Source organism: Chiloscyllium punctatum, chromosome 22 (genome assembly GCF_047496795.1).
Source record: "Chiloscyllium punctatum isolate Juve2018m chromosome 22, sChiPun1.3, whole genome shotgun sequence".
NCBI classification, from domain to species: Eukaryota; Metazoa; Chordata; class Chondrichthyes; order Orectolobiformes; family Hemiscylliidae; genus Chiloscyllium; species Chiloscyllium punctatum.
In genome coordinates, this window is record NC_092760.1 from 72,017,813 (window position 1) to 72,030,608 (window position 12,796).

Below are 12,796 nucleotides of genomic sequence, written 5' to 3' on the forward strand. Positions count from 1 at the left end.
AGGATGTCAGCAAGTCTTGGTGGGCTGAAAGGTCTGTTCCTATGCTTACTGTTCTTATTAGTTTTTTTGATTCAAGCACAAGGACCCTGAAATCCTCCTGACTTACAGTCTTCCTCCATTTAAGTAATATATGACTTTTTTTGCTGCCAAAAGGCATAACTTCCTTTTCCCCTCATTATATTCCAACTGCCAATTTTTGACCACTTGCTCAACCTGCCTATACCTCCCCCAGCAAACTCTTTTTGTTAACCTCACCATGTACATTTCCATATGCTTTTGTGTGATCCATAAACTTGCCTGTTGTACATTTACTTTCCTCATACATTAATATATTATAAAATAATTGTGGCTCCAACACTGATTCCTGTAAACTTATCTAGTTAAAGGCTGCCATCCTTTGGCTGCAATCTTAACTCTGTCTTCTATTCGTTAGTCAATCCTCTGTTCGTTCTAATCTTACTATCCCCAACACTATGGATTCTTATCTTGTTAAGTATCCTATGTGAAGTTCCTTTCCACCATCTTTTGGAAACCCAAATATATTACATCGACAGGTTTCCCTTTAGCTATCTTTCCTGAACCATTTCAAGGAATTCTAAATTTTGTTAGGCTTGAGTTACTTTTCATAAAACCATGCTGTCTCTACTTGTCAAAATTATGCATTTTTAAATGCCCGCTATTTCATACTTTATGATAGACGCTTAACATTTTCTCAACGACAGATGCCAAGCCAAGTGGCCTGTAGTTATCTTTTTTTGTCTCCTTCCCAGTTTTCCATTCCTCTGGGACTTTTCTCAAATTTGTTGGAAGGTTACTTCCTGTGCATCTGCTGTCTCTGGAGTTATTTTCTTTAATACCCAAGGGTGCAACCCATCAGGCTCAGGGGCCGTTAGCCACATCAATTTCCCTGGTACTTTTTCTCCCACTTATTTGCCTGTTGGTCATTTGGTATTTTGGGAATATTTTTAATATAATTTGCTACGAAGACTGTTGCCAATCATTTTTAGCTCCTCTGCCATTTCCTGGTTTCTGATTAATATTTACCAGCTTTATTCTCACAGGAGCCTTTCTTCACTTTGGCCCCTCTCTTCCTTTTTGTATGTTTGAAGAAGTGCTTTCTGTCCATAGAATCAGAATCACAGAAGTGTTACAGCACAGAAGGAGGCCCTGAAGCTCATTAAATGAGCATCATCACCTAGTGCCAGTCTCCATTTCTTCCCCTTACTTTGGCATATTAGTTTTATGCAAATAATCATCTTATGCCCTCTTTAGTGCCTCAATTGAATCTGTCTCCAGCACACTTCTAGGCAGGACATTCCATACCCTAACTACTGAGTGAGTGAAAAAGTTTTATTTTCCACTTCATCCTTTGTTCTTTTCTGATCACTTTAAATCTCTGCCCTCTTGATCTCGTTCCCTTTAAAAAGCAGGGATAATTTTTCTCTATCTACTCATCCAGCCTGCTCATAATTTTGAAAACCTCTATCAGATCTCCACCCAGCCTTCTCTCCAAGAACAGTCTCAACCTTTTCAAACTATCCTAATAGTTGAAGGTCCTCATCTCTGAAAGTATTCTTGTAAATGAAATCCACTTAGCTATAACTTGCCAGTTAACCATCAAAGTTTGTTTTCTCCCTTTTTTGGTCATCTTTTGTTGGTTTTTCAAACTTCCCAATCCTCTGGTTTACCACCAGTTTTATTTTTCAATTTGACACTATCCTTATCTTTGTTAACTTGCTCTGGTTTATCCTCTTGCTAGACTCCTTCCTTACTGGGATATATCTTTATTGTGAGTCATTAACTATTTTCTTCAACATCGTCTTTCTTTATCAACCATTTTCTTTTGCTAGACTCTTTCCCAGTCCACTCCAGCCAACTTAACCTTATTCCTTTATAATTAGAGGTCTTTTCATCTTGTGTTTTGGCGAAAATGTATTTCCCAACCAAATCCTCCATTTAGCTATAGGAAGGTACTTCCCTGCTCAGTCATACTTTTTCAATTTTAGTACTGTATTTGGGTTTTACAAATGTAGCAGTCCAAACACACTACAGAGGAACCTCAATTATCTGAAAGAGACAGGCAGGCAGTATTTCATTTGGTTAATCAAATTCCAGATAATCAAATGCTGGATAACATAGTTTAGCCGAGCATCGGAACCTTGTGATCTTGCTGGATAATCTGATATTCGGATAATTGAATGCCAGATAATCGAGGTTCCTCTGTATATGCTTTTAAGTTTCAGCTTTTGTTTCCCTTCAAAACTATTTCAATTTTAGCTGTTTGCCGTTAATTCTTCATTATTTTGAAGCGGGGACAGTAGTTGATCTTAGTGGTTTTCTTTTTCTCAGTATGTGCAGTGGATCATGTAGTCTCCATTCCTGCTGTCAGTTTATGTTCAGTGTTTGGATGTAAATGCCACTTCACAGACAGGATATAAAGCAGCAGTATTTTCTCTAGCATGTAAATTCTTTAATGTTATTCAGATAGTTGCATTATGACACACAGGCATCCCTTTAATTGTCAGGTAGACCTTTTGCTGTTGACTAACTTTATAGTGAGTTACAGAAGGCTTGGTTCTACATAATTCATATATTTTGGCTTTTAGCAAAATTGATTTAATGCTGTTGCTGTAATGTAATTGTACTAAACTGAGTGAATTTAAATCTTTCTTTTGAATTACCGACCAGTACTGTTGGTTCTGAATGTTGTGGCTGAACAGCCTGGAACATGGAGACACTGTGCAGAGAAATATCTGTTTTTCATTCTTTTCTCATGGTCCCTGATGACCAAGGCAATTCTGGCTTTGAACAATATTTCCCTTTCACATAAGTATGAGTTAAAATTTAACATTTTCGCACAATTTATGGTCACAGTAGCTTTTGCCCTACATTTACAACTAGTTTGGTTTTTGTGTGAAGAGATAATGCTTGGTCATCCTGAGAATGGAAATCATTTAGAATTTTGCACTTGTTTTAAAATAGAAAACTAACTGATGTCTTGGAACATAAGTCATGGAATAGCCATTTGGCCCTTTTGGGCCTGCAATACCATTCAATAAAATCATATTTGACCTGATTGTGGTCTCATCTCCAGCTTCCTTTCTGCCCTGCATAATCCTTGACTCTCCTCTATCAAAAAAATCTGTTATTCAACCTTAGATAAATTCAATGGCCCAGCCGCCACTGCTCTTTGAAAAAGAGAATTTCACATACTAACAGCCGTCTGAATAAGAACATTTTTCCTCCTCTCTATTCAAAAAGTATTAAATAAAAGTATACTAAATGAAGGTAAAACAACAAATAAGCCAGATAACCTTGTTCAAATTGTTTCGAACACAATTACATCTTTTTTCAAATAGAGATCAAAACTCTACACAGATGTAGTTTCATCAGTTACTTTATATGATTTGTGCAATTTCACTCTTTTTATATTCCATTTCTCGTTGCAATAAACAGCAACATTCCACTTGCTTCCTGCTAAACTGCTCACTGCACCTATCTCATTTTAAAAATTGCATTCTTCATGTTTTTTTAATCAGAATGTTGTCTGTGGTCTGTCATTCTCCAATCCTCATCCTTTTTTCATTTTCTCCTCCTCGGAGATTGAGACAGTCCAACTGTCCTATGGTACCTCACCCATCTCAGCATCCTTTATGCATGAGGCCAGCCTTGATTATGGATTGGCTTCACATTTACCTTCAAATTTCAAACTTGACAGGGTTCAAACATTTACACTCACCATTTTAATGGGATTTGGATTCAAATTCTGAGACATTTACAATTGGAAATGAATTGATCACCAATTTGGAGAGTTAGCTCCAAGACTGTGACCCAGCAGGTTTGAAGGTAACTAAGTTACATGATTCTGTTTTATAAAGTGAACACTTTGGACAAAAAATCTATCAGAAAGTAAAACATAATCAAATGTAAATAGAGTCAAATTTGTATTATGACAGTCTGGGTTAAAAAAAGTGGTTGCTTGTTACTGTCTGTAATTAATGTAACATTTATCTTTTCTGATGTCCTCTGAGCCAAATGTATTTCCAATAATTTTAGCTTCATACACTGAAATAGCAGCTGTGAAAGTGTAGGTTTTTAATCATTATCTTTTCTGATTCTGGATTTTCTTTAAATAAAATTTGAAATTATTAGCCAATAGCTTTTTCTATCTCTGATCCATTTACTTATTGCCTTACTATTCTTTGAATACAGACGTTGGACTTGATTGGATATTAATACATCATTTATATGTTAGTTGAAGTTGGTGACCTTCACTGTCCTTTTAAATGTAGAGGTAAGGTAAATAGAGCACAAATATGACTAACAGCTTTGGTCACTTCCATAATGACATGCCATTTCTCCCTCACTGAGTTTTCTGGACTGTGCCTAAAAATAATGTGGTAATTGTAGATCAAATTTTGTCGACAAAGTTTAATTTATATTTTTCGAGATGAAGGAAACTTTACAGAGACTGACACGAATTATCGAGGGACATCATTCAACAACTTCTCTACAGTTCAGAATCCTTTGATAAGTTATTCAATTGCAAAAACCTTATTTGAAAACTACTGTATTATAAGTACAGTAAATAGTTCTATCTTTAAAAATGATTGCTATTAGTTACTGTGACAGCCCTGCATCCTTACCTCTGATCACTTTCTTTAAACAATATTACCGTCAAGTACAAAGGAGACTGAACTTGCTTGTAGATTTAGAAGGTGGCGAAGACTTGGCAAACATGCAGCATACAAGCAGTGTAGAAGATATTTCAGGGAGTTTACAGCTGGTGCAGATGGTACTAAGCAGAACCCTGATGAGAGTAACTGTCTGATTGCTGGAGTACAACAGATGCAACAATGACGTTGGAAGTTCTAAAGGTACAAGATAACCAATATATCAAATACACTACAATACATCTGCAGCACCTAAACTTTATTAATACTCTAACCCTCTTAAAACTTGATTAAATCCTTCATATTAAATTCCCTTTGCTAGTTATCATACTGGTTTTAATTTTAGGGAAAGCTCTTCAATTTGTATTTCCTTTCTTAGATGTAGAGATGCTGGTAGGCAACTTTTAGGTTTATTATTTAAGCAAAATGTTACCTAACTTGGGTACATTACTGATACCATGGGTCAAAACCCCAAAGTATAATGTACATTTTTAACTTTGTGCGTTGTAACTCTAAAATATGTTATTTTAAAAGAGAATTAATACAGTCAAAAATGGCTGTGGATGTGAATTAAGTGACTTTCTCGACGGAAATACACTCATGGAATGTCACCTATGGAAATGAAGAGAACTTCAAATAACATCCCTTCACTGTGGAGAAGAGGCAAGTCAAAACAGACTGGACTGTGATCTCTTGTGACTATGAGAATAACAAGATGCTGATGACCCCTACTGAACAGCAAGCCATTTCCCTGCAAATTATGTCCCACACTGCATTCATGTTTTGTACTTTTCCCTTTGAAGAATACACAAGGACAGTTTAGTGCACTAATGGGACTGAATGCTCTTGTGCGTACCAGCCTGGGTTTGAGTATTACCATACCACAGTCAAAGAGCTCTCTCCGAATCACCCCTGTGTTGCGAGAAAAAGGATTCTTTAGCTCTGAGTCATGGAAATTAGGTAGCTAGCAGCCAAGCAAAAGGAAACAGGACAGTAAAAGGACTTTCTCTGACACTGAATGCTAGAATACAGTCATGGCCAATAGGAATCAGAATGATAAAATCTCTACTAATCTGACCGTAAAATTGACTTTTCAACTAACAATGTTATTCTACTGACAACCTTCACTGCAACAGCTACAATGTTCAACTATCCACTCTTCACAAACAATTCAGAGTCTGATGTCTTTTTAATTTTTATCTTTTTTGGACTTGCCTCTTATTTCTAATCTCTGTTTATGTGTTGTGTTACTAATTCTTCTGTCGTTTGTTAGTTATTGAGCTCATGCTTTATTAACTCATAAGCCTGGATAAATTGTCTCCTTTTTGGGCATAAATTCATTTGAGTCTGGGAAAATACATTCACAAGGGAAGGGACCTTTTTAAAATTAACTCTTGTGATCAACCGAGAGGATGGATGAATAAAGAAGTAGAACAGTTCATCCCTCCTCACCCATGAGTTTAATGATTTGGGGTCTGGTCGTCATGACTGCCAACAGTCATTCATTTAAGTTTTTGCACTTGTGATTAAGAAACTCAAACTGTAACCTAACAAGAGTAATTCCTAAATATATGGTCATCACAATTTACTGAATATTCCTGTATTGAAAACGCTCTTTTAATTTATTGTGATTTCTAGCAAGAACGTTTTATGAAAAGAATTTTCCAATGTTGCTGTATTCTATGGAAGGTGATGTCTTTACGAAGCTTTTTGAATTGTAATGCAAAGGAGAGGCTGAATAGACTGGGGCTATTTTTCCCTGGAGCGTCGGAGGCTGAGGGGTGACCTTAGAGGTTTATAAAATGAGGGGCATGGATAGGGTAAATAAACAAAGTCTATTTGTGGGAGTCCAAAATTATAGGCCATAGGTTTAAGTTGAGAGGGGAAAGATTTAAAAGGGACCTAACAGGCAATTTTTTTATGCAGAGAGTGGTGCAAGAATGGACTGATCTGCCAGAGGAAGTGTTGGAGGTTGGTACAATTACAGCATTTAAAAGACATCTGGATGGGTATATGAATAGGAATGGTTTAGAGGGATGTAGGCCAAATGCAGGCAAATGGGACTAGATTTATTTAGGATAACTGGTCGACATGGACAGGTTGGACTGAAGGGTCTGTTTCCATGCTATATGTCTCTATGATTCTAAATGCACAATAATGTTCATTTAGTAACCAGATAGAATAGCTGTACAATTGACAGCTCAACATGATAAGTAGATAGTAAATAGTGCTCAGAATAAGTTCTAGAAAATATTATACTCTTGATTATAAAGAGGTCATGTGATGTAGTGGATGGCATTTCTGCCTCTAAGGAAGAACTTTGGATTCAAGTCCCACTTAGGAATTTAATGACCAAGGAATTCTATGTGTCATAATGTGGCTGAATAAATTGAGGATCAAGCTGCAAATCCTTCTGATACATGCTAACAGCAGGTAGTAGCAGTGGCCAAGATTCCCGATCTGCCATGTAATGGAAAGAAAGTTTAAGACCTTTACTATCACTGTCCAGAGCTCCAGGCTGCTTGTTGCCACAGCAACTCAGTCTCCATGTGTGATATGTAACAGGCCAGTACCATTCTTGATTATGAATTGTATAGACTTTATCAAAAGACTCTAGACACAATTTTGGGTTTCTGATGGCAATGTTGTACGGCTGTTTTCAAAGACAAATCAAGAAGATAAATAAAATGCCTTCTTTCTTAGACAGATTCTCAAGACTGAAAATTACATTCTTTCATTTGGAATTGTGGCTCCTGAGATGACTGAATAGTCTAGTGCTGAATTTACATGCCCTGTCACAGATTTATAGGGGATCTTATGGTAAAATGGTATTGTCTCTACCTCCAAGCAAGAAAATCTGTTTAAGTTCCACCTACCCTAAAGGTGTGTCACAGCATGTCTGAACGGATTGATGAAAGTAACTACCCTGCCACAGGTGGGGCAGGTGATGCTTGAAGTAATGGTTGGATGCTGTGGTTTTTCTACATTCATTTTACTGTTTTGCATCACTAGATCACATGACCTCTTTATAATCAAGAGGTGCTCAAGATGGTTGGCAGCTTTGTAGATGTGTCCTCTCCAATTTGGGAAGTTTTGGGGAAGGATTTCCATGTGTTGATGGCAATATTGTATTTTTTCAGAGAAGCTTTCAGGTTGTCCTTTGAAGCATTTTCTCTTTCCTTCTAATAAGTGCTTGCCGTGGATAGCTATTATTTGGAAGACTTGTGTGAGACATGTGATGTGGCAACAGTTGATTGATAGTACCTGGTACCTGATGCTGGTGTTGGTCTGTGACAGGGCAGTGATTTAGTAGTGACTATCCTGCTATTGGATATGCAGGATTTTGCAGTCTCAACACTGGTGATATTTCTCTAGGGATTTGAGGTGTCTGTTGTACATTGTCCATGTCTCCAAAATATGCAGAACGATTGTTAATACTACTGCCCTCTCAACCAGGAGCTTTGTGCCAGGTTTGGAATATTTGTCATCAAATATTGTGTTCTTCAAATAGCTAAAGGCTGCACTGGCGCAATGGAGACTCTGTTGAGTTTCATCATCAAAATCTGTTCTTGCTGCGAAAAATCTACCAAGATGTGAGAATTGAAACATTATTCTGCATCGTACAATTTTTTGGTTCTCTGCTTTTTCCTGCCTATTGCTGACTGATGAGGGCAGAACAGTAGATGTGATCTATATGGACTTCAGTAAGGCGTTCAACAAGGTTCCCCATGGGAGACTGACTAGCAAGGTTAGATCTCATGGAATACAGGGAGAACTAGCCATTTGGATACAGACTGGCTCAAAGGTAGAAGACAGAGGGTGTTAGTGCAGGGTTGTTTTTCAGATTGGAGGCCTGTGACCAGTGGAGTGCCACAAGGATTGGTGCTGGGCCCTCTACTTTTTGTCATTTACATAAATGATTTGGATGCGAGCATAAGAGGTACAGTTAATAAGTTTGCAGATGACACCAAAATTGGACAACGAAGAGGGTTACCTCAGATTACAATAGAATCTGGAGCAGATGGGCCAATGGGCTGAGAAGTGGCAGATGGAGTTTAATTCAGATAAATGTGAGGTGCTGCATTTTGGGAAAGCAAATCTTAGCAGGACTTATACACTTAATGGTAAGGTCCTAGGGAGTGTTGCTGAACAAAGAGACCTTGCAGTGCAGGTTCATAGCTCCTTGAAAGTGGAGTCGCAGGTAGAAAGGATAGTGAAGGAGACATTTGGTATGCTTTCCTTTATTGGTCAGAGTATTGAGTACGGAGTTGGGAGGTCATGTTGCGGCTGTACAGGACATTAGTTAGGCCACTGTTAGAATATTGTGTGCATTTCTGGTCTCCTTCCTATCGGAAAGATGTTGTGAAACTTGAAAGGGTTCAGAAAAGATTTACAAGGATGTTGCCAGGGTTGGAGGATCTGAGCTATAGGGAAAGGCTGAACAGGCTGAGACTGTTTTCCCTGGAGTGTCGGAGGATGAGTGGTGACCTTATACAGGTTTATAAAATCGTGATGGACATGGATAGGATAACTAGACAAAGTCTTTACCCAAATGTGGGGGAGTCCAGAACTAGAGGGCATAGGTTTAGGTTGAGAGGGGAAAAATATAAAAGAGACCTAAGGGGTAACTGTTTCACTCAGAGGGTGGTACGTGTATGGAATGAGCTGCCAGAGGAAGTGGTGGAGGCTGGTACAATTGCAACATTTAAGAGGCATTTGGATGGGTATATGAATAGGAAGGGTTTGGAGGGATATGGGTCGGGTGCTGGCAGGTGGGACTAGACTGGGTTGGAAAACAGGTCGGCATGGACGGGTTGGACCGAAGGGTCTGTTTCCATGCTATACATCTCTATGACTCTAAGTGGATTATGAGGTGGAATTCATACTTCTTGAATTTATGAACCTTTCATTCCCCTGGGCTCTGTTATTTCTTCCAATAGTTATTGGTTACATCTGTGGAGAGCTGTTTAGAGCAGCCTGGTACAAGGAATTGCTTCAAATCTTTTCTGGAGTGCAAGATTTTTGGATATATTGGGAAAAATCTGAAAATGCTGCAGCAGATGGAAAAAAAATCTCCCTCAAATGTTCTCCTCTAAAGACCTCTGAAGTCTTCAAATTCTTTCCTGTTTAGAATTTGATTTTTCGCCGCAAGTTTCAATTTGGGCTGAGAATGCATCTATATCACAAAGTTTTATCCTCCTTTGTAATGAAAGATACCAAGGCTATTGTGCCAGCAGTAGAATCCCATAGAGGACAGTGGTCCCCATTTACTCTGTTTGGAAAGTCAGTCATGAGGAATCATCAGTTGAAAACTGCTGTTAATAAAGTGGGACAGAGGTTAGCAGAAAATATTTTATACGGAAGGCTGTTAGAGCATGGAATGCTTTGCTACAGGGTGCAGTTGTGGCATGATCATATATTTAAAAAAAAGGTTAATAAGTAATTGAAATAGAGAATAATATGGAACAGTGGAGAGAGAGTAAGAACAGCAAACAATTAGATTAAACCGTCTCACTGTATGTTTTAGGGGAAAAGAAATCATTTTACTGCTTACCTGTTTTCCTTTCCTGAAATGTCTTTAGGATAATTCAGATAATATGAAACATAAACTTAGAATAAAAATTGTCTCTACTTATAAGAATGGACATGTCTTAATTCTTACCTAATGCAAAATTGGGATGATTTGATGGCTGTAATCCAGTCTCTGGTGTCCAGTCCAGTTCTTTGTGAAGCATTTTCAGAGTTTCATTGTGCTGTAGTAAATGACACTTTTGTGAGCTTGTTACAGTCAATCATCACAAACAAAAGCTGATGAACATGAAGAAATGCACACTTGAATATGATTATTTCTGTGTGCATTATATAGTGAGCTGATCAGTTCCAAAAATTAATTTAAGAACTAGAATTCTCACTATTCTCTAATCTTATGATTTTAATAAACGTCAAATGACTCTCCCTGATTTTTTCATCTTCTTTATAATGAACTTCGCCAAGTGTTACATTTATCTGTGGTTGTTACTGTATAAAGAGCTCTTCTAAGAAAGGAAATTGACAGATGCCTACACTTTGTCAGTTCAACCACAAAAAGAAAAGTTCGGTGCCTTACTTAATTCATCAAAATTTAACTCTTCTTCAAGATTTTGATATTTAGATTTGTGCATTTACAGCTTATCTTTTTATATTTAAGTATTAAGATACCATTTTTATTGTGGCTCAGAAAATGATGTCCTAGGTCATTGGCTATTTTGGGTGCAAGTTGTAGCTGAGGTCAACTAATGAGAAATATTTAGTGCTCTTATTTAATATTCAATAAGATCATCATGTGATCAGAAGTTCTTAAAAAAAAGTAGCTCTTAAGAGGCAGATAGCCACTTTAAAACAACTGTTGGTAAAAGTGGAAGCGGACAAGGTTGAGTACTGCCTCATTTGGAGGTAGTGCAGGGAAATGTGACTTATTTTTGCGGATGAGAAGTGTCCTGCAATAAATAGCAATTTCAAAGGAACATGTGTCAATGTTATTTTACCTGAAGCCAAAACGTGGGAATAGTGAGGAAGAAATAGTGAATTCTACTCGCGTGCAGCATTTTCCTATAACTGACAGTATTATAACAGTTTAATAAGACATGTAACTCGATTGTTATCTGTGGAATCTGAAATTGTTGGCTGTGACATATTTAGGACAATATAAGACATGCATTATATAAATCATTATATAGAAAAATAGCTCTAGCTCCCGATAAACAATAAATCAGTTCAATTTGCTCTCACATTCTTTCAGAATTATTTGCACAACACATTGGTACAGTAAGGGAGTTGATTACTTACCTGGTAACAGTTGTGTTGTTCAGGATATCATTTGCCACTCCTGGAAGTCAGTTGTCACTTCAACAAAGATATAAATCATGTAATTGATGAAAAAGGTTTTGCAGGTAGTTTTTCATGGAAGTTTTGAAAAAGCTCTACAGCAGTTTGTATGTTGTCAGTGACAGAAGTCAAAACAATTGATGATAAGAATGTTTCCTGTTACAAAACCACTAGGTTTTGCATAAAGCATTCAGATTGCCGATGTAAACATTTTATGTTGGTTCATTTGAGATTCCCCAGAGAACAGATTTGCAGAAGTTGGGGTTTTTCTCTATTACAGATTTGAACTGTTATTTTTTAAAATGCTAGACAGCATGCTTTGCGATGCAACATCCTGGTTTTGTTGTTAAAAAGCACTTGGAATTTCAGAAACCCATCAGTTTAGTATTTGATGTTCTACTTTACTTTGGGAGTTTCTCAGTTAAAATGCTAGAAATGTATTTTAATCAGTTCCATTTCATCATCTTTATGGATAAATCACAAACACATCAATAAATAACAAGGAATTGGGAACCTGTAATTCTCAATATAAGTTCTATTGGAATCAGTTTAAGCAGTTCTGTTTAATATTTTTATCCAATCAGTTTTGTTATCTGCATTCGCATAACCAAACTTCAAGTGAAAGAAAATGCCCAAGAAATTTGATAACATCACAACAATAATTCAGACCCAAAGTAGGTAACTCAGCATCTAATATAGTGGGCAGGGAGTGCCAATCATCAGATACATTGGCTGAGACAGCCTGGCTATGATAACTACTGGAACGTTTTGAGGTATCGATTTAAAATATTCACACCACAGCTGTGTATTTGTTTTAGAGCCAATCTGTTAGATGTCTTAAAAAAAATCTGTCATGGTTGAATAATTGGCATGCAGTGGGTAAAATGTTAAGTATAGATTGTAATCACGGTGGGAGTGAATATGATTTAAAAAAAAATGAAATGAATTGTGATGAAGTGATTGTAGGAAAGTGAAAGAAAATGGGGAGGGGCATATTGTGATTAGTGAGTTTGGAGGCATGAGCAGAGGGTTAGACATCAAGACTTTTACCTTGGTAATTCTAGTAATTTAATTGTTTCCTACCCCTCCACCATTGTCATGTCCTGGAAGTTAAGTTGGTAGGTTGAACAACACCTTTCAGTTAGTGAAGATTTAACTGAGACTTTCAGTGCCAAGCAGGGAACAGGATCTCCTTTGTTTTGTCCACTTTACCAGGATCTCTAAGTGGCCTGTTGGACTACTTAGAGCCAAATTAACTG

General features: G+C 37.3%; 2 protein-coding genes across 2 annotated transcripts in view; one reads left to right on the forward strand and one right to left on the reverse strand.

The window, feature by feature from the left end:
* The window catches only part of rag2 (recombination activating gene 2), a 30,375-nt gene extending 18,736 nt beyond the window's left edge, over window positions 1-11,639 (reverse strand). The window contains exons 1-2 of the mRNA XM_072592650.1: window positions 11,499-11,639; window positions 10,336-10,426 (exon numbers count right to left, since the gene is read on the reverse strand). The gene's annotated coding sequence lies outside the window, so the exon portion shown is untranslated. The remainder of the gene's footprint in view (window positions 1-10,335; window positions 10,427-11,498) is intronic.
* Window positions 1-12,796, forward strand: part of iftap (intraflagellar transport associated protein) — a 56,252-nt gene that overhangs the window by 10,147 nt on the left and 33,309 nt on the right. The window lies entirely within an intron of this gene.